At 39.4% G+C, this 23,543-nt stretch overlaps 2 pseudogenes; both read right to left on the bottom strand.

Moving 5' to 3' along the window:
- Nucleotides 1-838: 838 nt before the first annotated feature.
- LOC139714726 (sepiapterin reductase pseudogene) lies at nt 839-3,819 on the bottom strand (annotated as a pseudogene).
- Nucleotides 3,820-9,074: 5,255 nt separating this feature from the next.
- On the bottom strand, nt 9,075-12,611 carry LOC139714725 (sepiapterin reductase pseudogene; annotated as a pseudogene).
- Between the last annotated feature and the right edge of the window lie 10,932 nt (nt 12,612-23,543).

The following is a 23,543-nucleotide window of genomic DNA, read 5'->3' as shown; positions in this document are numbered from 1 at the left end:
TCGGAATTTCTGAGCTTCTACGAAATAATCATTGATATCATGTAGTAAATGCATGTGCAATACTTCTAGAAATGCGACAAAGCTATAGAGATCAAAGTGTCTGTAGTCCACTGTCTTTATTTAATTTATATGAGATATATATTGTATATATAAACATATATCATAATATATTGGATTGATTTATTTCTGCTTAGTTCCGTTACATCAGATATTATTGTGTAAAAGTCATTTATGACAAACAGTATATCGACACTTAGTTTTTAGTACACAACAAAACAAGTACAAAAAGCTTTATGGGGAACTTAAATATATATATGTGTATGAATTAAAGGCAGTAGACAATTAAAGGACAATATGATCTCTTTAGCTTTGTCCATGGTCTGCGCCACGTTTTCAAATGTGGGGGGGGGGGTGAGCACTTCAGACGTCTGGTACCACTTCCGGGTTTCATCAGCTGACAAGCAAAAAAAAAAAATGGTCGTCAGCGCAAAAACATACCATTACCGCGCTCACTTTTCAAGCTTTCTATCAATTTCTTTCTACCAGTGCCGCTTACGTACTTCCGGGGTAAAAATTTTGACACATTATGTATTCCTTTGTATGGTGCCAAAAAGTGTGGGGGGCGAGCCCCCCCCTCGTATCCGCCGGCACTGTTGTCGTGATTGAATATGCATTTGATACATGATATCAATATTTATTTCGTAGAAGCTCAGAAATTCCGATAAAAGCCAAATAAACACATTAATTAATTCTTCGGTCGAGTTGCTTGTACTGCCACTGACTGACAATCAGTCCGAATGCGCTCAAACGCTTTCAAACCAGATAAAGTATAATAGTATTATTCGACATAAGTATAATCAATGTATGCCCCAGACTCGAAAGTGTCTTGCCCCAAAATCTTGACCAGCGTGGCTGCAGTCTGGTCAGGTGTCAGCACCTGCCGGCCGGACACTAAATCGGTCAAGATCTTCCGGAGACCATCATCGACGCACTCGGTGACGAATTGCGTCAACATGGGGGTGTCGACTGGCCCTGGGTGGTAACTGAGGATGCGAGCGTCTGGCTCCTCAGCGGCCAGAACCTTGAACCACATGTTCCTAGCAGCCTTGCCCATGCCGTACAAGCCACTGAGGAAATAAAAGGACAATGACGGATGACGAAGTGTATTATTTTGTACGAATATAACATCATTGAAAGTGAATTTGTTAAAAAAGGAAAAAATGAAAGTCACCTATTGACAGAAATAGTAGGCCTATAAATTCCATTATACGGGCTCAAATGTCTTTTATGAGTACAACTGTGACAATCGAGGATCTCAGTACAACGAATTTTTTGATGAATATGACTTTAAAAACAAATAAATACTGTGCTGGTTTTATCAGTTTCTCACTTTTCCTTTTTTGCTGTGTCAGAAAAAATGAATTATTCATGCATTATTTAGCATTGTTGAGAATGTAAAGTGAATGTTGGGAGTAATCTCCATGAAGGTGGCTCTCCATGTGGAGTGAGGGTTATGTAGGATACAAAGAAGGGGATTACGGGAGGAGGATGGATGGAGAGAGAAACAGATGCGTTGCCGTCACATCGATAATGCCGCGCAGTACAATCTGTTAAGTACTAGTGATACTCACCACGATCTATTTGCCTCAACGCCCGCAATTGACGAGATGTTGATGATGGTCCTTCGGAGTCCTTCTCTCGCGGGAAACTTCGAGAGAAAGTGAGAAGTGAGCAGGAATGCCGACGTTAAGTTAAACATGCAGTAGTTTTGCATGTACTCAACATCCGATGAAGACCAATCGCGAATGTATCGACTAACATCGCCCAAGGATGCAGCATTGTTAACGAGGAGAACATGTTGATAATCTTTTGGATTGACATCCTTCGTCAGTTCCTGGAGAGTGCTGGAGAGCGCTGACTGGTCCGACAAGTCAGCCGTAACCGAAATGACTCGCACGCCAGGAGTAGCGGCGTGCACTAGACTTTGCGTCTCGTTCAGATCACCGGCACTTCTGCCTGTGATGACAACCACCGAATTTTCTGCTACTTGCTTCGATATGGCCAAGGCTATAGCGCGTCCAATCCCTCTGCTACCACCTGTAATAATACAAAATGTCTTTACCCCGAGGATCTCTTTCGAAGAAGCCATATTGGTGACAGATAGACTAACAGTATCTATAGATCATTATACGCGAAAACACCGAGTGCATTGGCGTTTACCGTTTTAATGTACAGGTTTTATACCCTTTGAGCGTGATCGTAAATTTTCCATTAAACAACATTCTTTACTCTGAGTGTGCACGTTCAAAGTGACTGCATGTTCAGGCTTTTCAGGCGCAATGATCCATTTCAAGCCATTAGTCGTGGGCCTGTCTCCACACAGTGTTCTGGATGAATACTTCTTCTGGAGCAATACATTATCCCTGCGTTTCCTAACTATCACAGAGATGTTTTGCCATATGAATAATTCATGTAGCTATACTAAACGATAAGCAGAATATTGAATTTCGTGTTTTAAAGGAAACCAAACACCAAAATAGTGTGGATTAAGTGTATGCAGAATACTAGTAGAATTTATCTGTGAAAGTTTGAGGAAGATCTAACAGCCGATTCAAAGGTTATGAATTTGTAAAGTTTCTGTGCTATCATTGCTGGATGTAAGGAGACTACTATAGACTTCATGACGTCATTATGGACAACAATACAAAGAAAATATAAAGTAAATTCATCATACTTTCACTTTTCTATAGTGAAAGAGCACTTGACTTAACTTCTTTCAGAAAGCAGAGGGATGATATACCCTTAATGTCAGTTACAAGTCGATGGAATGTGTACTTTCCATGAAAATTAAAGTTTGTGAAATTCTCCTCAAGTACTGCAGAAAGCAATCAGAAAAAAAAAACGAACGACAAACGCTAACCATTCTCTGTGTTCAAATCATGTATCACGCTCTCATGTGAAACACGAAACACGAAATATGTAGTACACACGAATAAAATCTTACCTCTGTAGAAGCTCATGGAATATTGATAGTAGGTTCCATTCTATGAGTTAAAGGGTGTGTACAGTTCTGGTCGAGGTGAGGATTTAGCTTTTAACGTTTTGCGAGATTTCAGAAACCACTCTATGAGATGTCAAAGATCATGCAATTCTAAGGGGTATCAAAGTTTATTTGATGAAAATCGGTTTTGAAATGGCTGAGATATCCAAAAACAAGGTGAAACAAAGAGATCCTAATAAAAGGCGTGGCCTGTAGTCTTTTATTATCATCATCACTTTTTTTTGGATATCTCAGCCATTTGAAAACCAATTTTCATCAAATAAACGTTGAATCCTTCTTAAAATCACATGCTCTTTCATATTTCATAAAAGGTTTCTGATTATCTCACTTAGGAATGTAAAAAACGTGAATCCCCACCTCAACCAGTACTGTACAGCCCCTTTAAGCAACTAAATCTTCCAGTGCTTTCCTTTCCAGCTTAGCCTTTGGTCAACGCGGTCTGGACTTATATCCCCTTTGTGTCTGAATTGAGACTAATCGCGATACGTGTACGACAACCAGCTGTGAATATTTTAATGAGAATGGAAAACGCCACTAAACACAAAAGAACAACAATAACAACCATCACATCCGGAGGCCCAAACCGTCCGTCGAGCAGTTCGTGCCGTATAGATCACTGTTGCAAACGCCATCTCAAGTGGGCAGGCGTATAGTTTACAATCTAGGCAGCGGAGGCCTTATCCAAAGGCTATTCCCAGCTCTGCCACGAGGTGTTCATATACTAGTACGTCCTAAACAGCGTCCTCCTTGAGATCCATGACATCCCTCAACTACCCAACACCGTCTTTTGAATCCTCCTTCTCTCGACCAATCACTAAAATTTAGTTGATCTGGACTTGTCTAGGCAAAGCCATGCCAACTCCTTGGTTTCAGCTTGTGGAATAAAATTATTATACTAATACCTTTATGAGCATTCCTACACATTTTCTAATGCAGTACCTAGTAAGCTTAATCTTGAAATGGTTGCCGAGCGTCAAACGGACACCAGCAACCAATTGGCGACCAATAGCTAGCTGGTTGTCTTTATTGAGTAACCGGGTCGCCGGGCAAAATTTTCGGGTTTTAGTCGCCGATTGGTCGTCGATATTTGCCTCTGTTTTTTTTTTTTTTGGTTGTTTTATTTGTTTGTTTGTTTGTTTGTTTGTTGTTGTTGTTGTTGTTGTTGGTTTTTTTTTTTGGAGGGGGGGGGGGGGTTCTGAAGGTTGTTGACCAGTTTTCGCGTGCTATGTGACCAGGCCCTTATATTTTATTCAGTTATGTAGATGATTCTTTGAAAGTTTCAAAAGAAGTATTGAAGAAAGAAATATATATTACCTTTAATAGTTTGGTTTGACGTATGACACATACGCAAAGAGATGACAGATGTACGACATGAAGAAAAGAAATTTACTGAATTGTTCAAACCAAATTATTAAGTATAGTATACTAAGGTCAGCATCATCCTTTGTGAATTTGTGCTGCCGAAGATGTCAACCATCTCTGTCAGGTTGGTCGCTTCCTGGTGATGAATGTGAGGGAGTGTAAGAAACATTATAGCCGGGTTCATGGTTCATACTCAGACATTACTAGTATATTCAATATATCGGGGAACACGTATACGCTAACGAGGGGTAGGGGTATCCCCTCTACGAGGAAGCTTGTACATTTTCAGAATTGAACTTCAACGATGTGGTGCATACTTTGGGTGGAATGTTTGGAAAACTTTCAATATTTCAAACTTTCAAAACTTTCGATGCTTTGGTAATATGTTCAGGTTTCGTGAAAACGCGCCAAGGATACTAAGTAGGCCTATACTCTAATAATGTTTCGTGATTTTCTTGTTTACTGATCAAATAATTTGAAAATGTAATATATAAGCACAGCGACCTATAAAGGCGATGGTGTGGAAGGGGTGCCGGGGGGGGGGGGGGGGGGGGGGGGACTTTTTCATCTTAGATATTGAAATTCAGCTATCTGGTGCACATTCTGGTTGAAAATTTGGGAAATTTTCTGTCAAAAAAGTGAAGAAAATACATGTATATATTCAGGGGAAATGCGGATCGGTTAAATCGTTGTACATCTGTCATCTCTTGTTCCGAGTTCCGAGTCTTCACTTCGTACTAAGCCTGTGGAGGTGAATAGCGCACTCACCGGCAATAACAAAATAAGCATGAATGGAGTTGGGACAGATCTGATGTCATGTGTATTCTCACAATAGAATATAATGAAATAAGCAAATAGAAGGGGAAAAACAAAGTAAAATCAGTTTTGTAATCTTTACGGTTTTTTAATCTGCTGATAAGTTATTTGAAAACTTTATAACGTCTAAAGAAAAAGGATTTTTTTTTAAACCCTTCCTCTAGCTGCGTACATATTACGGCTCTGGTCCAGTTTATTGGGTCATAGTACTCGCTCTATCTGGATATCTCTTGCTCAGCAATTCACTAAGGCTCCATGTAATAAACGCCAGACTGCCAGATTGCCGGACTGCATGTAAAACGTTTGAAATACTGAGAGTTAATGAACATTTTGACACTTGATTAAGATAAATGTGCAATTTATACCCAATCTAATGACAAAATGACTTTAATCGTTGGGAACAGATTACGCTAAACACTGCCCTCTATGATCAATTTTGTAGAATTTGCTATTATACTTGTTCAAATAGTATTATTTTGTTAGTGTTACTCCGACCCCGGAACATTAATCAAAATGAGCTTGGATCACGAGTTTATATGACGATGATGATGATGATGATGATTGCGGCTCTGTAATGAATAGTCTTAATCTTTTTTTATACATTTTTTTCTCTTCTTACAACTTTAGACTGCAAATGCAATTATAGATGACAATTGTATGAAGTATACTACCGGTATTTTGTACTTTGTTAATGAAATTGCAGAAAGTTGATGACAGTTGAAAAAATGGCATACAGAGAATAAATAAATCAAATCAAATCAAATCAAATCAAATATTCAGTATATTGAGTTTATTAATTCTATGATAAGTTTTCATCAATTTATGAACCTATGAAGATCGTTAATCACATAATACGTCTTCTTGAGTCTTTTCCTTTGAGGTGCCAATTGCTACAATTACAAACTTTTTGGCATATTAAACACAAACTTATTAGCATTAACGATTTTGGGATAACCTTCAAATCATAATTTATCTTATTTATTATGTTTGAATCTGTATTTTGAATAGAAGAGATAAGTATCATTTTCGAATAGACTATAAATTGATGTACTTTATCATAAAGGTAATTTCTGTACAGTAGAAATACTATGCTAATACAGCTCAAGTGTACGCCATTGCGCGGATTACATTTCTCATACAACTGATACATTTCTCATACCACTGATACATGCAAATTGTTGTTTCTGACTGCAGAGATAATTTTCAAATCAATTGACTACCATATCATTTAATCCACGCAATTTCGCAATAATTTTTATTGGTCCATGGTGTCAAGCGTTTTTTTTTTTTTCAGGTATATCACAACACTTACATCATAGGTTTGTTTATTCTATGGAAATGAGGGGCTTCATGCAACTATGAAGCCCATTTCGTACATCTGTGATCTAGATGGTTACAATTCGTTATTCCGAAGGTTCGTTGCTACGCACCATCTTTGTTTTGTTTGTTTGTTTGTTTGTTTGTTTGTTTGTTTGAGTGTTTGTTTGTTTTTTGTTTAGATTAACGAACCTCTTGTATCATATTAGGGAATTTCTGTATTTCGGAATAAGGAACATTCGGAGTAACGAACCTACGAATAACGAACATAACCCAGCCTTGATGATGGTTCGTAGCTGTTTGGCAAAGCCCGCGGACGCTCTATCAATGGACGTGATAGTCATTATCGTTATTCAATCACTGGTTATCCGTTATTCATCTTCCGTATCAATTCGTGTAAACATACAGGAACGAAGCCCCCCAAAATGTTGTTTTTATTTTGTTTTGTGTTTTGTGTTATTGTTTTGTTTGATTGATTGTTTGTTTATTTGTTTTCGTTGCGATTTCCGGTATTAAAAAAAAAAACACCTAATGTTCATTCATGTTCGCGTCATCGTTCACCGTGTTCAATGCCGACGTCATACTGTCCCGAAGTTGAGTAAAGATTGACACACGGTAAAGGGAATGTTCAAATTCGGCTCTGAGCGTAAATTAAACATCCGGTTGTTCTCGAGTGCGTTAATATACTATGCTCAGACTCTGTTTGCTTCTTTGTACTCAACAAACCAGACCAGGATAACTGCATGTATGGTATAAACCCTTCTCGAGAAATAACAAAACATAAGGTATAATAGGTGTCAGGCGAACTCAAGTCTTTCCATCTATTGTCATGCCCTTTATTCGGAATATTGCAATTAGGTACAATCTATCTAAATTGTGGTGATTCCTATAGTACTGGTATATACTTTAGAATTGCTTTGTACGTAGCATCATTTGTTTCATATAATGAAGATGTGCAAAATTTGCTTCACCAGCACAGACCACGAAAATACTGCAATAGTATTGCTGAGTCATATACGATTGGGAAACCATAGATATGTTTCCAACAAGAAGAAAAGGAAAAACTTTGGTTTGTTGTTTCTTGTAGCGGAAGTGAAATTCACAACCAAAGCAAACAACTTTCACCAAAAAGCCCATTCAACCAAAATAATTTAAAAAATCATCACTTTTTAAATGGATTATCCGAGCTGCGTCAAGCCACACTAAAGTGTATTTCTAATATTTATCTATTCATTAAATCTAATAATGTCTATTCGAGATAAAAATGTTAAAAATCGTATAATTCAAAACGGATTGTGCGATTTGCTGAAACATCCCTATCAACGCGGTAGTATTATTTCTGCCTCACTGATTATGATAATAAAGAGTGGTACAATCACCGGAAGAAGATCCGTGCATTTATTTGACAATGTTGTGTCCTTTTGTTAAGTTGATATGAGACCTTGACATCGGGGCTGAATTACGCGATGAAATTTAGATTTATTAACAAAAACTGTCATTACAGCTGAAGTCTCCAGTTTGCCTGCATCCATATATATGATTAAAGTTTTAGTACAGTGTACAACCTGAGAGACAATGGATTCAAAGAGAAGAATTTAAATCGATCCTTATCACTGAAATATTTTCTCTAGTTTGAAAGCTTTCACAATGACGATATTCATAAGAATTAAGAACCCCCCCCCCCCTGCCATAACCACCACCAAATACAAAAATTCATATAGTGTATAAGCATATCATCCAAACAAGTAAATGGATATAATTATATGATAGATACAAGTCATATATCATAATACCTGTGATAATACGCACACACATATTACACATAAGGGGCCTTTATAAAAATAAAACCCGACCTACAAAAAAAAAAAAAAAAAGCCAGTCCTTAGGTCAAATTTTGCTGAAGCAAGCATGTTGACTCTTCCAACTTGAAACATTTGACTATACACTAAGGTTGACTGTTGTACCTGAACATGATGGCTTTATGTTTACACTCGACCAAAGTCTGTCCAGCATAATTCTCTGGTCAGGGAATACGATTGTGTGTAGTATAAAAATCGTCTCGCGCCTCTACGGCAGGTAGACCCGATCGTGCTCAGCATTTATAGTACTGTACATATTCATTATCCTAAGATACAGGTAGAGGAGACGTCATCAATAACTTGATTGAATATTAGACATCGAATGTATAGTCGAATACTTCTCCGTATATTTGTGATATCCTAAGCAGGACGGAAAAAGTTATAGCGTATGTAATTATTATTCTAGACAAGAACATTTGTCACTTCCGCTATTACCAAACGCTGATTTAGTATTTCTTTTTAAAGGAAACGATAAATCTACCTCCAGTGTAACTGCTATATTCATCTTTCTCTATTTTGCATATAGGTATAGGTGTTCAAGCGTCAACGCTACCCCCCCCCCCCCCCCCCCCCAAGAATCTCGGTGCATCTGGATAAGGGATTAGGCCGGATATGGGAGAGTCTATGTTTAATACACGCAGCTGCCTATCCCAATGATTGTAGCTACATGCATGTATCAATTTTGCGTGAACATGTCACGTCCTCGTCAGCTGCTGGTCTGCGTTCAGAATTCTCTGATAATTTGCTCGATGAACGATCGCCTGTACCATGCAATGATTTAATGAAAAGTTTTCTGTCCATGTTCTTGCGGTGATTTGGGGAATCGCATGTTTGAATGCATGTTATTTAGATGAAAATTTGATGTGAATGTATGGTACTATTGTTGGGAATAATATCAAATCCATGTCAGTTTATGTAGGAAGTTTGTTTGAGATCGAAATCCCCCTTTCCCCCGAAATTACAGATTAAAAAAAAAATCACGGCGAGGTCATGTCCGGATAATAGAGAGATCCGGATAAAGGGAAGCCGGGTAGGAGGTCGGACTGTAGAAACGAAGCTTATACATGTTGCAAAACTGAGCTATTATAAACCATACTGATCAAGGACGTCCGTCATTTGAGGTAAGTATAATCAATGTGAGCTCCAGATTCGAAGGTGTCCTCCCCCAGAATCTTGACCAGTATGGTTGCAGTCTGGTCAGGTGTTAGCAGTTGCTTCTGCTCGGCCAGCATCTCGGTCATGATCTTCTGGACACCGTCGTCTGGGCAGTCGCTGGAGAGTTGCTGAAACATGACGGTATCGACGAGCCCAGGGTGGTAGCTGAGGATGCGAGCGTCTGGCTCCTCAGCTGCTAGAATCTTGAACCACATGTTCCTGGCAGCCTTGCCCATGCCGTACAAACCACTGAGGAAAGGAAAAGGATTGAAGTGAACATAAGTGTATTTGCCCGAATACTACTCTAGTACATGAATAGTCAGTTGGCTTCGTGAAGATATATGAATACATATACGGAGTGACGTCATAAAGAGGAGAATGATGGTGCCGTACTGTCAAGAAAGACACAATGACAGAAATGTTACTTTCAGCTGCAGGACTCAAAGGGACTGTGTAAAATTGGTTAAGGTGAAGATTTAGTTTTGAACGTTTTGCGAAATATTTAGAAACCACTCTATGAAATGTTAAAGAGCATACAATTATTGTAAGAGGAATTGAAACTTTGTTTGATGAAAAATCGGTTTTAAATGACTGAGATATCCAAAAATAAGGTGAAACAAAGAGTTTCTGATAAAAGTCGTGGCCTGTCGCATTTCATTTGGATTGCTTTTTTGGATATCTCAGCCATTATTTCATCAAATAAACTGTGAATTCCTCTTTGAATTGCATGTATACTTTCATATTTCATAAAGGCCGTGTCACACCTTTCCGGGTAAGCCTTGCGAGCAACTTGCAAAGAACAATTTTTGCTACCCGGAGGTCCCCGCAGATGACCCGCAGATGACAGTACCTAGCACGTATCTCATCCGTAGTTATCCGGAGTTGCGAACGCAAGTCCTCTTTACCCGCAGCCAAGTTTTGGCCCTGTCCCATCTTTCAGGGCAAGACACGCGGGCTTGATGCATGTGGGGATTTTCAAGGACGCAGGACAATTTTTGCAAGCGGACAAGAATTTGGGCGAGTTTCGCATGCGTCTTACCCGCTGGATCCGTGCTACTTACGTTCGACTTGCGTCCATTCCGTTTGTCCTGCGTGTAGGCGCATGGGTGGCGAGTGATGGCTGACAACTCGGTGAAGGAATTCTTCTGAAGGAATTTGATATGGCAGATGTCCCACAGAATGTCATGCAGGTGACACGCGCTTCCGGAGCAAAAAAAAAAAAAACATAAATTCACGGGCAACTCGCAACAAGCCGCGTAGCTTACCCGGATACTGGACAGCAAAAGAAAGTACATGTACCCACTTCTGTCAAAGGCCGCACACAAAAATTCACCTCCTATCATATAGAAATAAACAATATTATTTGTACACAGGTGTGCTGCAATATCCATTAGTACAGTGTAATCACATACCCAATATCAAGTCATTATCTTTATTACAAAGAAAAAAATTACATGCACAGCATCTTGGTCACTGAATCAAAACTCACAAAATGTAACAGAATGAGCCTTACAAGTTTTACTCAAAAATCAATATCACAGGACAAAAAAAAAGCAGTCCCAAACATCCATTTTCAATAATGTGTATGTCCTCCTCGTGCCTGGACACATTCCATCAGGCATCTCTGACGCATGCCCTGGACAAGCTGTCTGGCGTAGTCCTGGAGAAGTTCTGTCCATTCCTCCTGCAGAGCTTGGATCAATGTTTGCCGATTGACAGGAGGCTGTTCCCTTAATCGCTGTTCATTTGTCAGACGTGGCATAATTTTTCTGATGGAAGCTTGCTTATCAAGACCAGAGTAAAGTAATGTCCAGTCTAAAGAGCTAACTGATTTTATTCTGAGAATTAGCATACCTGGTAATCAGGAAGGATAGCATCCCTAAATACAGAATACACTCATTAACATCATTTTGACAAGTTTTCACTGTGACATAATATTGGTTGTTTAAAAATGTTGTCCATTCAGTGACCATTTTTGCGTGGTGGAAAGTGCGTTTGTGTGGGATTTTAATTCAGTGACCAGATGCTGTGCATGTCAAGTTCTTCTTTGTTATGAAGACATTCACTTGCTTATGTGCATGTGATAAGTAAGGAGCATTGTAGCACACCTATGTACAAAAACTGTTTATTTCTAGGGGGTGAATTTTTGTCTGCGGCCTTTTACAGAAGTGGATACTTTCTTTTTGCTGTTCCTGACGAGTTCAAGAACTTTCCTTGCTTTTCCTCATCAGAGTATATTATAGATGTGCTCAGGTTTACAATAAGATGCTTATAATTACCGATTGTACAAACGTGTAAAGATTATATGTAGTTATCTCAAAATGGTCAAGGTAAAATCAACTTGAAAAAAAATGCATTGTCAAGGATATTTCCTCACATTATATGTAGTGAGGGTTGTGTAAGATACAAAGAAAGGGATTACAGGGGGAGGATGGAAGGAGAGGGAGGTAGATGCGTTGTAGGTAGTTGTCTCCTCCAAAATCACCCATAATGCCACGTAGGCCTACTAGTGGTAATACCTACCCCGTACTAACGGGCAGAATGGCCGCAACTGACGAGATGTTGATGATGGTCCTTCGGAGTCCTTGTCTCGCGGGAAACTTCGAGAGAAAGTGAGAAGTGAGCAGGAATGCCGACGTTAAGTTAAGCATGCAGTAGTTTTGCACGTACTCAACATCCGATGAAGACCAATCGCGAATGTATCGAGTAACATCGCCCAAGGATGCAGCATTGTTAACGAGGAGAACATGTCGATAATCTTTGGGATTGACATCCTTCGTCAGTTCTTGGTAAATGCTGGCGAGAGCTGACTTGTCCGACAAGTCCGCCGTAACCGGAATGACTTGCACGCCAGGAGTAGCGGCGTGCACCAGACGTTGCGTCTCGTTTAGATCACCGACACTTCTACCTGTAATGACAACCACGGAATTTTCCTCTATTTGCTTCGATATGGACAAGGCTATAGCGCGTCCAATCCCTCTGCTACCACCTGTAATGATACAAAATGTCTTAACTTTCAGGATCTCTTTCGGAGAAGCCATGTTTAATTGCTCTCAGATGGACTTACAGTTTTCAACGTATTACACGGAGACGCTCGAGTGCATAATAATAGTCAATAGTGGCGTGTCCCAAATGTACTCTTCGGCAGCCCTGTGAGCATGGATTTCTCATTCGTCATTCATCACTGTGAATGCGCATTATTCAGGTGAGAGAAACTTTTCTGGGTCACTGTGGGATGTGAAGACTCTGATATAAGAGTGTAGGTCCGTTATTTTGTCGTTGTTTACTTTGCTGTATATCTGGTCCCCGTTACGAGCCCCATTTCATGAAAAAAAAGAAAGGTTGACATGACAGCAACTCCTGCTGGAATGCAGTTGACATGGTAATGCCACGGATCCAGTTTCCTGATTGGTTGTTGCTATGGTAAGTTGCCATTCCGGAAAGAGTTGCTATCCTAGCATATTATTTTACGAAAGGGGGCCCTGGTTTGTCTAATCTCCTTTTGTTGTCTGTCTAGACCTTGTATTAATTTGCATTAGTTTGCTTTTCAATATTGCCTTGCAGTCACGTCTGGCATCAATTTGACTCATAAAGGTTATCAGTCATTATACTAATCTCATATGAACCAGGTCTGAGTGTTTCCATTAATAGTGCAACAGACCAGATATAGTCCGTCAATATTACAGGCTAATATTAGCATTGCTCAATGCCCATTGTCCCTTTGATGTTTGTTATAAGGTTAAAGGTTGAACGTATGAAATTATTGTTTTGACATATCCATTTTTGTCCGTCATTTGCCAGTGAAGTTATCACACGTATACAATCACCGACGCCATTTACGCCGCAAGGCATGCACTATAAGTCACATATTCCATGCCATCTCGCGGAGGGGTATCATCCCATAGACTTCGACGACTCCCACGACTTCGCGTCCGGTACATTAATGATCCAATGGCCTGCTCTGGAAGTCTGTTGTAATGTTGCAACTAACTTCGGCGATCGTAATTCATATTCCGTGACGAAACAGTTTCCAACAGTGTATGACTTATAATGCTTGCATTAGCGGTGTGCAAAGGCCTTATTCACTATTTTGTCTCAGTAAACTACAATTAAAGGGACTGCACACTACTGGTTGAGGTGAGGATTCAGCTTGTAACCGTTTGCGAGATATTTAGAAACCATTTTATGAAATGTTAAAGAGCATATAATTCTAATTGGAATCAAAAGTTTATATGATGAAAATCGGTTTTGAAATGACAGAGATAAACAAGGTAAAACAAAGAGATCCTAGTGAAAATCGTGGCCTGTCAATTTTATTAGGATCGCTTTTTTATAATTGTATCTCAGCCACTTGAAGACCAATTTTCATCAAATAAACGTTGAGCCCTTCTTGAAATTACTGCATGCTCTTTCATATTTCAAGAGGTTTCTCACTGTGTCACCAAAAATGTTATAAATCTGAATCCTCACCTCAACCAGTACTGTATAGTCCCTTTAAAGGGAATTTACATGAAATGCAAAATGTAAATGTGGATTGAGTGAATGCAGCAATATTGGTAGAATTACACATTAGTGAAAGTTTTAGGAAAATGGGACAATCCATTCAAAACTAATTGTTTTGTTTTTTTTTTTGTAGTGCAGCCATTGCTGGATGATCATGAGAAGACTTCTGCAGTTTGTGACGTCACAAAATATACGGAACGATAAAAAGAAAACAAATGTCTTTTTTTACATGAAAAGTTCATATGTCCTCGTCTTGTTACTGAAATGATTATTAAGGGTAATTATCCACCTGCTTTTTAAAAGAGGTACGCCAAGTGCTCATTCTTCCTTAATGTTTTGTATTGACTAATTACATTTCCTGTTATGCCAGTGTGAGCATAAAAACGGAATTATCTTAAAAATTATGTCATCCCTTTATTCACAGCCCTTGAATTGTTTTGTATTTATATTAACAATGAAGGTGAGCGCTATGCTCTTCCATAGACTTAGTGCACTATGAAGATATCGAATATGCACACGAGTTTTAGCTATTCATATTTTCCCTGAATTCTTATTATTTCCTGTTTTCAATAAAAGATGTTATGTCAATACAGGGGCGTCACCAGCTTTTTTCAAGGGGGTGCGTTTTGACAGTAAATGTAAACTGTGAGATTTTTTTTTTTGATTTGATTTATTGGCTCCTGTGTCATCATGAACATTTACACATACTCTATAAATGTACATTATTCATGTGATATACACGAATCTTTCGCTATGAAGGACTATACGGGGGTACATTATGTGACGGTGTGAGATCCTCGGCGATGGTCCATTCCGATGATCCATTCCGCTCCTTCAGTGCGGAGGAACTTTAGGTAAGTAGGTAGGAACTTTTTGTAAAAACAAGAGTGATATGTAAAAGTCGCGTTTACAGAGCATAGTGAAAATAAAAATACCATGAAGGACTATTACGGGGGTACATTATGTGACGATGTGAGATCCTCGGCGAGGGAGCGAAGCAACCGAGCGGGAGAGGGTGTAAGAGGGGGATACCCCTCCCACGGAGGGACTTTTTGTAAAAAAAAAGAAAAAAAGAGGAGAATTGCATAACAATTAAATGCGAGCGAGCGGAGCGAGCGAGCTTGAAAATTTTGATATTTTACAATCCCAAACTGCGGTTTGTATATAGCTATATTTTTTTCGCTTTGGAAATGAAGAGGGGGGGGGGGGGGGGGCGCACCGGGCGCAACTGCTGGCAATTACTGGCAGCAACGTCAGGAGAATGGCACAACGATTAAATGCGAGCGAGCGAAGCGAGCGGGCTGGAAAATTTTGGCATTTCACAGTAAAAAAAATGCCGTTTTTAGCTACATCTTTTCGCTTTGAAAATTAAGGGGGGGGGCGCAGCGGGCGCAACTGCTGGCAATTACTGGCAGTAACATCAGGAGAATGGCAAAGCGATTAAATGCGAGCGAGCTTGAAAATTTTGACATTTTACAGTAAAAAAATTACCGTTTGTAGCTATATTTTTTCGCTTTGGAAATTAAGCAGGGCGCACCGGGCGCAACTGCTGGCAATTACAGGCAACAACATCAGGAGAATGGGATAACGATTAAATGCCAGCGAGCGGAGCGAGCGACCTTGAAAATTTTGACATTTTACAGTCAAAAAAACTTCCGTTTGTAGCTATATTTCTTCGCTTTGGAAATTAAGGGGGGCGCACAGGGCGCAACTGCTGGCAATTACTTGCAGTAACATCAGGAGAATGTCATAACAATTAAATGCGAGCGAGCAGAAGAGTGAGCTTGAAAATTTTGACACAGTCAAAAAACTGCAGTTTGTAGCATTATTTTTTCGTTTTCGAAATTAAGGGGGGGGGGGGTACGCACCGGGCACAACTGCTGGCAATTACAGGCAGCAACATCAGGAGAATGGCATAACGATTATATCGTCTGTATCACTTCAGTCAATCAATTTTCCTTACAACGTTTTTGTTACCCCAAGGTTCCATAGTTATGTTTCCTCAATTTACTTTGTTTTGATTATGCAACCTTATTCTATGTTACCAAAGAAAGTGAAATGTTTATGTTCTTTTCGAAAAACGAAATAAAGTTTGAATTGAATTGAATTGAATTGAATTGATTATAATGCGAACGAGCGGAGAGAGCGAGCTTAAAAATTTTGACATTTTACAGTCTAAAAATTGCCGTTTGTAGCTATTCCTTTTCGCTTTGGAAATTAAGGAGGGGTGGCGCACCGGGCGCAACTGCTGGCATTTACTGGCAGCAACGTCAGGAGAATGGCACAACGATTAAATGCGAGCGAGCTTGAAAATTGTGACATTTTACAGTCAAAAAAATACCGTTTGTAGCTATATTTTTTCGCTTTGGAAATTAAGCAGGGCGCACCAGGCGCAGCTGCTGGCAATTACTGGCAACAACATCAGGAGAATGGGATAACGATTAAATGCGAGCGAGCGGAGCGAGCGACCTTGAAAATTTTGACATTTTACAGTCAAAAAAACTTCCGTTTGTAGCTATTTTCTTCGCTTTGGAAATTAAGGGGGGGGGGCGCACAGGGCGCAACTGCTGGCAATTACTGGCAGTAACATCAGGAGAATGGCATAACAATTAAATGCGAGCGAGCAGAACGAGTTAGCTTGAAATTTTTGACACAGTAAAAAAACTGCCGTTTGTAGCTATATTTTTCGTTTTCGAAATTTAGGGGGGGGGGGGGGCGCACCGGGCGCAACTGCTGGCAATTACTGGCAGCAACATCAGGGGAATGGCATAACGATTATATCGTCTGTATCACTTCAGTCAATCAATTTTCCTTACAACGTTTTTGTTACCCCAAGGTTCCACATTTATGTTTTCTCAATTTACTTTGTTTGATTATGCAATTATGATTTATTCTTTGTTACCAAAGAAAGTGAAATGTTTATGTTCTTTTCGAAAAACGAAACAAAGTTTGAATTGAATTGATTAAAATGCGAGCGAGCGGAACAAGCGAGCTTGATATTTTTGACATTTTACAGTCTAAATACTGCCGTTTGTAGCTATTCCTTTTCGCTTTGGGGGCGCACCGGGTGCAACTGCTGGCAATTTAATACTGGCAGGAACATCAGGAGAATGGCATAGCGATGAAATACGAGCGAGCGGAGTGAGCAAGCGTGAAAATTTTGACATTTTACAGTCCAAAAACTGCCGTTTGTAGCTATGTTTTTTAGGTTTTGGAAATTAAGGGGGGGGGCGGTGCGCCACTGTAGTCAAGGATGTCGGTTTATGTTCATAATTGGGGGAGGTATGACCAGCGAGGGGGCGTCGAAGTGACCAAGCGGGGGAAGGATGTCCAAAATCTGCACTTTAAAGCATCCCCTAATTATTTGTGTTTGTGTGTGTGTGTGTGTGTGTGTGTGTGTTTTATACATGGAAAAGTTGGGAAATAGCCCAGGTCGAGTCTTATTATTGGCAATGCAAGGCATTTTAATATAGACTATAGTATGTAAAGCAACACTCAGTGATCTAGCTTTGATATAACGAAGTGTAAGGTACAGAGGTGTACATTCTACATCACATTGCGCAACATTGCAGCGACTATTTGCCTTTCGGATGTTCTGTGAGTACACTGCTCCATCCTGCTTCATTCAGAATGTCAACCAGGAATCACGCTGAATCACAATCTTTGTCGGCTCCGGGCTTTTTGAACAATGTTTCACACCCAATAATGCCTCTTTAATTATAAGAAATCTTAGAGAAAAAAAAATTTCTTGCTCACCCTTTCATGTCAATTGCAAAAGCAGTTTACCAACCCTTGAATTACCATTTTGTTTTTGTTTTTAAACCAGCGGATGGGGGGGGGGGGGGGGGGGGGGGCACGTCCTCCCCCCCCCCCCCCCCCCCAGTTACGCCACTGATTGGAGACCTATAACGGGGGAGGGTGTGGGCGGGGTATCTCCCTCCCATGCGACGGAGCTTTTGCATTTTCTGAATTGAAAATCCGTTGCACAATGAATGAAATATACCTTACGTATACAGTACGGGCGATAGATAGTAAACACGTGATGTATGTATAGCATCAGTGCTGCCAGAGCCGGGGTGCGATCGTTTTGTTTTTTGTTTTTTGTTTTTGTTTTGTGTTTGTTTTATGTTGTTTTGGGTTTTTTTTTTTCTCCTGGTGCAAAATGAAATAAAAAATCAGAAGAAGAAAAAAAAAAGAACAATTATTTAGCGTCCGGCGTTGAGGTCGCTCGCAGACTGAAGCGTTTTTGTTTTTTTTTTTGTTTTTTTTAAAGGGTCTGAAGGGGGGTGCGTTCGAACCCAGCGCACCCCCCCCCCCCCCGTGACGCCCATGTCAATATCATGACAAAAGTGTGAGCCAGATCGTCAGAACTTTTATTCTATATAATATGCAAAAGCCATGCAACTTCATAAAAGAGGAAACTCACAGGGAACTTTCAGAATGGGCAGCTGCCAAGATTTAAAGCCAACCCACATTCTCTCTGAATATATGTTTTTCTTGCCTTTTTTTTCTTGACTGAAAATTTTCAAATATTCCAACAAAAGTGTGTAACAGGTTATTGAATTTCAATTCTAAACATGCAATCACTAACATAAAAATTCATACAATCACGTGAGGTCTAGATGGCGGTTGGCGGCGTTATCCGCGGATAATCGCTCTAGGAATATTTTCTTCAATCCCTGCTGGATCGCATAGTTTTGGTTGAGACCTAACTTCAGGTTTCTAACATTTTTGGCGAGATACTGAGAAACGTCTTATGAAATGTGAAAGAGCATTCAATTCCAAAAGGAATTCAACGTTTATTTGATGAAAATTGGTTTTGAAATGGCTAAGATACCCAAAACAGAGCGATCCTAATAAATGGTGGGATCCATCTTTTCTTACGATTGCTTTGTTTTACTTTGTTTTTTTCATCAAATAAACTTTGAATTCCTCTTGAAAGGTATGCTGTGTACTGTTTTATAAGGGAATTCTTAGTATCTCACAAAAAGTTAAAAGGCCAATCCTCATCTTCCCCAATACTATACCATCCCTTTAAAACAACAATAACAACAACAACAACAACAAAAACCGAATGTTTTACTTTGTTATTGTTGTTTGTTTTCGTGGTGGTCTCAACGGTTTAAATGCACCCAGTATATTTGCGTTCACAATGCCATTCATCGTTCACTATAATGGAATAACTTGGCAAGATGGTAATGAAATTTGCCCGTCTTTATTAAAGGCCGTGTCACACCAGTCCGGGCAAGCTACTCGGGCTTGTGGCGAGGAGGTAGTTTCCAGCACGTAGAAGATTTTCAGCGGGCGAACAAGAATGTTTGCAATTTTCATTCATGCCTTGTCATACCGTACGGGGGAACTTCTGCGGCTTGACTTGCGGGGAAACAAATTTACTCCCCGGAGCTCTCCGCAGTTGGTCCGCACCTGACAGTATCTAGCGCGTAGTTGCCCGGAGGTGCTCACGCAAGTCCGATTTAACCGCAGCCAAGTTTTGAGCATGACCAAAACTTTTTCCGGGTGAGTCGCGGGAATGCCCGTAGAGGTCCACGCAGAACGCCAGTAGGAGACCCTTAGTGGCAGTACTTCCCAGGCAATTCCCACGCAGGTACTTCGCAGTCCCGTATGCAGCCAATATAATGAAATTCTGTGAGATTTCAGCCATTAAATTAGAGGAATTCCTTTACTGAGTTGTCAGCCCCCACGCGACTGGTACAAAGGTCACACAGTATACTCGCAAGTATAACGCGTCCAGCAAGTAAGACACATGCGCTGACTCGCACAAAATCCTTTTCCGCCCTCAGGAATGTCCGGTATGCTAGAAAATCCCTACACGTATAGCAAGCCCGAGTAGCTTGCCCGGAAAGGTGTGACAGGGCCTAAACACGGTTGCGGGTAAAAAACATATGCGTGCGCACCTCCGGGCGACTACTTTTTAAATACATGCTAGGTACTGTCATGTGCGGATCATCTACGGGGACCTCCGGGTAGTCAAAATTGTTCTTTGCAAGTCGCACGCAAGGCTGGTGTGACACGGCCTTAAGTTGTAGATGTGAAATTTCATGCAGGCACTACAAAGTATCAATTTCTCAACTTTACCAGCTTATTAAGACTGAATGAATTTTGCCTTTTGGTCTTATTAGCATTGCCATTTATCTTTTCTTTAAGATCAGCAACTTCTGGTAGGCTATTTGCTCAACTGATTTTGATCATGAATATGCCTTTGACAGACTAGGCGATCTAATTGCGTTTACTTATCCCACAACATTTTTCGTTTGTGCGCATGTGTATAGCTGTATGTTTTGTATCCTTGACTTTTTATGTATGATATGTTTATATATATATATATATATATATATATATATATATATATATGTATATATATATATATACATATATAATATATATATACATGTATAATATATATATATATATATATATATATAATACTCTCTAAAAAAATCGAGTGAAAATTTTCACTCTAAAAAGAGTGAATACAAAAAAAGAGTGAATTTTGAGTGAAAATGCTCATTTTCACTCATTTTGGAGTGACGTCAGGGATCACTCGATGATTTTGGAGTGATCCCTGACGTCACTCCAAAATGAGTGAAAATGAACATTTTCACTCAAAATTCACTCCAATTTCACTCGAAATTCACTCTTTTTTTTGTATTCAATCTTTTAAGAGTGAATATTTTCACTCGATTTTTTTAGAGAGTATATATTATACAGATATTGACTTATCAGAGGTGGAATATAACATTTGAGATCCTCGCGGGAAGTTATATTTTTGTCGAGGATTATTATATTTTTCCGAAGCGCGTAGCGCTGAGGAAAAATATAGTATTTCGAGACAAAAATATAACTTCCCAAGGGAAATGAAATGTTATATTCCTACCGAAGGAAAAAAGTCAATATCTGTTATATTATATGACCTACAGTACAAGAAATAAACTGCTAAAAGCAACACGACTTCTCCTTTTTCAAACCCACAGTCAAATTCATGAACGCGCGTGACAACGCTCGGCACTGGAGTGTTAGTGGTATGCAATCGAGCCAAACCGAGCCATAACTATGATGGCTTTCGCGTAGGCTCTAGCCGTGTTACTATCGATAATTCGTTCTTCCGTGGCATATAGCCGTGCAGGAGCATTATTCCTAGAACAGTCGCTATTCAATCATACGTAGGCCTGTAGCGAGGGCCTATATTTACGTAGCGGTAACGTTAGAGCTAGATTTTGTAATGACAGTTGTAATATTGAATTATCATTAAAAAAAAAAATTGTAACGTTAGAAGACTATACCGTAACTGCCGCTTTTGGTCTAAACCAAGCTTGGTAAGTGTTTGTGGTGATGTATGAGAATGTGAACTTTCTAACAATGTAGGGCCTAATCTCTTCTGTCTGCAGTCACTGGTACATGAACTGTAGACTACGGACCTGGCCCTGGTCCAGGTCCAGCGCTAGTTGTAGCATAGAACTACCGGTGTCAAAGAAACTTACTAGTACTCAGTTCAGGCGGTGGTAATACAAATGGGAAATCCTTTGCCTTCTGGCCCTGTCACGACTGTCTAACATTAACGGGAGTAGTAGGCTCTATAGCTTCCAACACATTCACCAGTTTGTTTCTCTCTCAAGCTGCCATACCAGTTACAACACTGCTAACAGTTTGACAAAAACAAATCTGTTGCAATTTCGCAATTCTCGCTTGTAGCGCGTGTATGCCGTGCATGAAGTGTTGTCTACCGCTAACGTACGCTTTTAGTAGTGTGCTGTGTACTGTGGTCACGGCGATTGCATTCGTGTACGCGTGTGTGCAAAGCGTCTCTGTGTATGTTGCGCGCATCATAACAATTGGTTTTTGATGACGTCACCCCTCCTGATATAACGCATTTGTTTAACGTAGTCGCTGTTATATTCCATGGTTGTACGTAATTTACGTCATGTCATGAAAATATAACGCTTCTCATCCTTGTGACAATGGTCACGTGACTGCATTTTGACCAATCACACATTGATATCTATATAGGTCATATAATATATATATATATATATAACATGACTTTTTAATCTTCTTTCTTTCATATCTAATCAAATGTTGGATAAATGACATTAGTATTATGTGAAATGAAAATGACATAAAACATCTATAATTATACCCGTTAAATGAGAAAAGAGTCCATAAAATACTAACTGCCATTTTCTCAATGGTGACAAAATAACAGGAGTTTGTGGAGGATTTTATGTTCAGTTCAGTTCAGTTCAGTTTTTATTTCTGCATTTCAAAATCAATACAAATCAACAAATCAACAAAATACTTACATAGTCATTTACACAGCTAATATTCGTAACGTTTGGATCTTACATACATTTTCTTTTTTTTCATGAACGAATATCATATATGAAAGGAAGCAATAGGAAATGATAAAAATGAAATGCAGGGGACCATCATCATAAGCTAAGCTTGACGAGGAAGATGGCCCCAGATACATAAAGAAAATCTTCCCACTCACTGAGTGGGAAGTAATTGTGCGAAGGAAGTGCGGTGCAGTGCGGTGTGCATTGTGTTGGGATGAATCTTGGTTTGTACGTTGTGTGTTATTTTGTGTATCAGTGTGATGAGGTGAATGTTACTTCAGTTATGGCCGTGATGTTGTTTATTTCTCTTCAGGCTTACATAAGTATTGTATATAATCTTATTAAAAACACAATTTACTGCATTTTCTTTAAACGGCTAAAGAACAAGCTTGATAATAACTATCACAGTACAACCTAATCACGACTTAGGAGCATAACAGGACGCAATCTCTGCAATGTTCAAGTTACACTAAACGCCTTTTCAAGTTTGAAACACTAGAATACAGAAATACTCCTTGAAGAAATTCAAAGTCGAAATCGTAATTTGTTGAACAAACTTCTTGTGTCCAAATATAACTTGAATATCACACAGGTCTACTTAAATATGTTATGATTGTGATAAATTCCGATAAAGCTCCAGATTGGTATATTTTTTCTCCTTTGTATAGTAAATAGAAGGAAAGATCAACACATGATAAAGTGTTACGTGCCATTTACGGCACTATAAATAACGAGGAATCTTAATTTAGAAGATATGCATTGCGTTTAAGTGGATGTCACTTCCCTGCAAACAAAAGTAATCAAAAAATTATCATCATGATAACAGGTTCTAATTTCAGAAGTACTCAACACCATCTCCATATCGATCACACACTCGTATAAGCCGTTGGTTCTTTCGTTTATGAACTACATTTTTCTTTTTCTGAGATGCATGTTACTGACCTTGTTCTCATCACAGTCATTGAAAGACTTAAAGACACATTTTACGAGGAATAAAGAAATTAGCGATACAGTCATACTTGATACCTGATTACAAACATTTCCATTAAATGAACTGCTACGTAGTCGTGGCACTTCGTTTATTTGTATTCTCACCCGCTCATTGGTTCTCTGTTT

Source organism: Diadema antillarum, unplaced genomic scaffold (genome assembly GCF_040938485.1).
Source record: "Diadema antillarum isolate AM-2024a unplaced genomic scaffold, OU_Dant_1.0 seq00002398_RagTag, whole genome shotgun sequence".
Taxonomy (NCBI): domain Eukaryota; kingdom Metazoa; phylum Echinodermata; class Echinoidea; order Diadematoida; family Diadematidae; genus Diadema; species Diadema antillarum.
The sequence above is the reverse complement of the archived record's forward strand: the minus strand, read 5'-3'. Positions and strand labels throughout refer to the sequence as shown.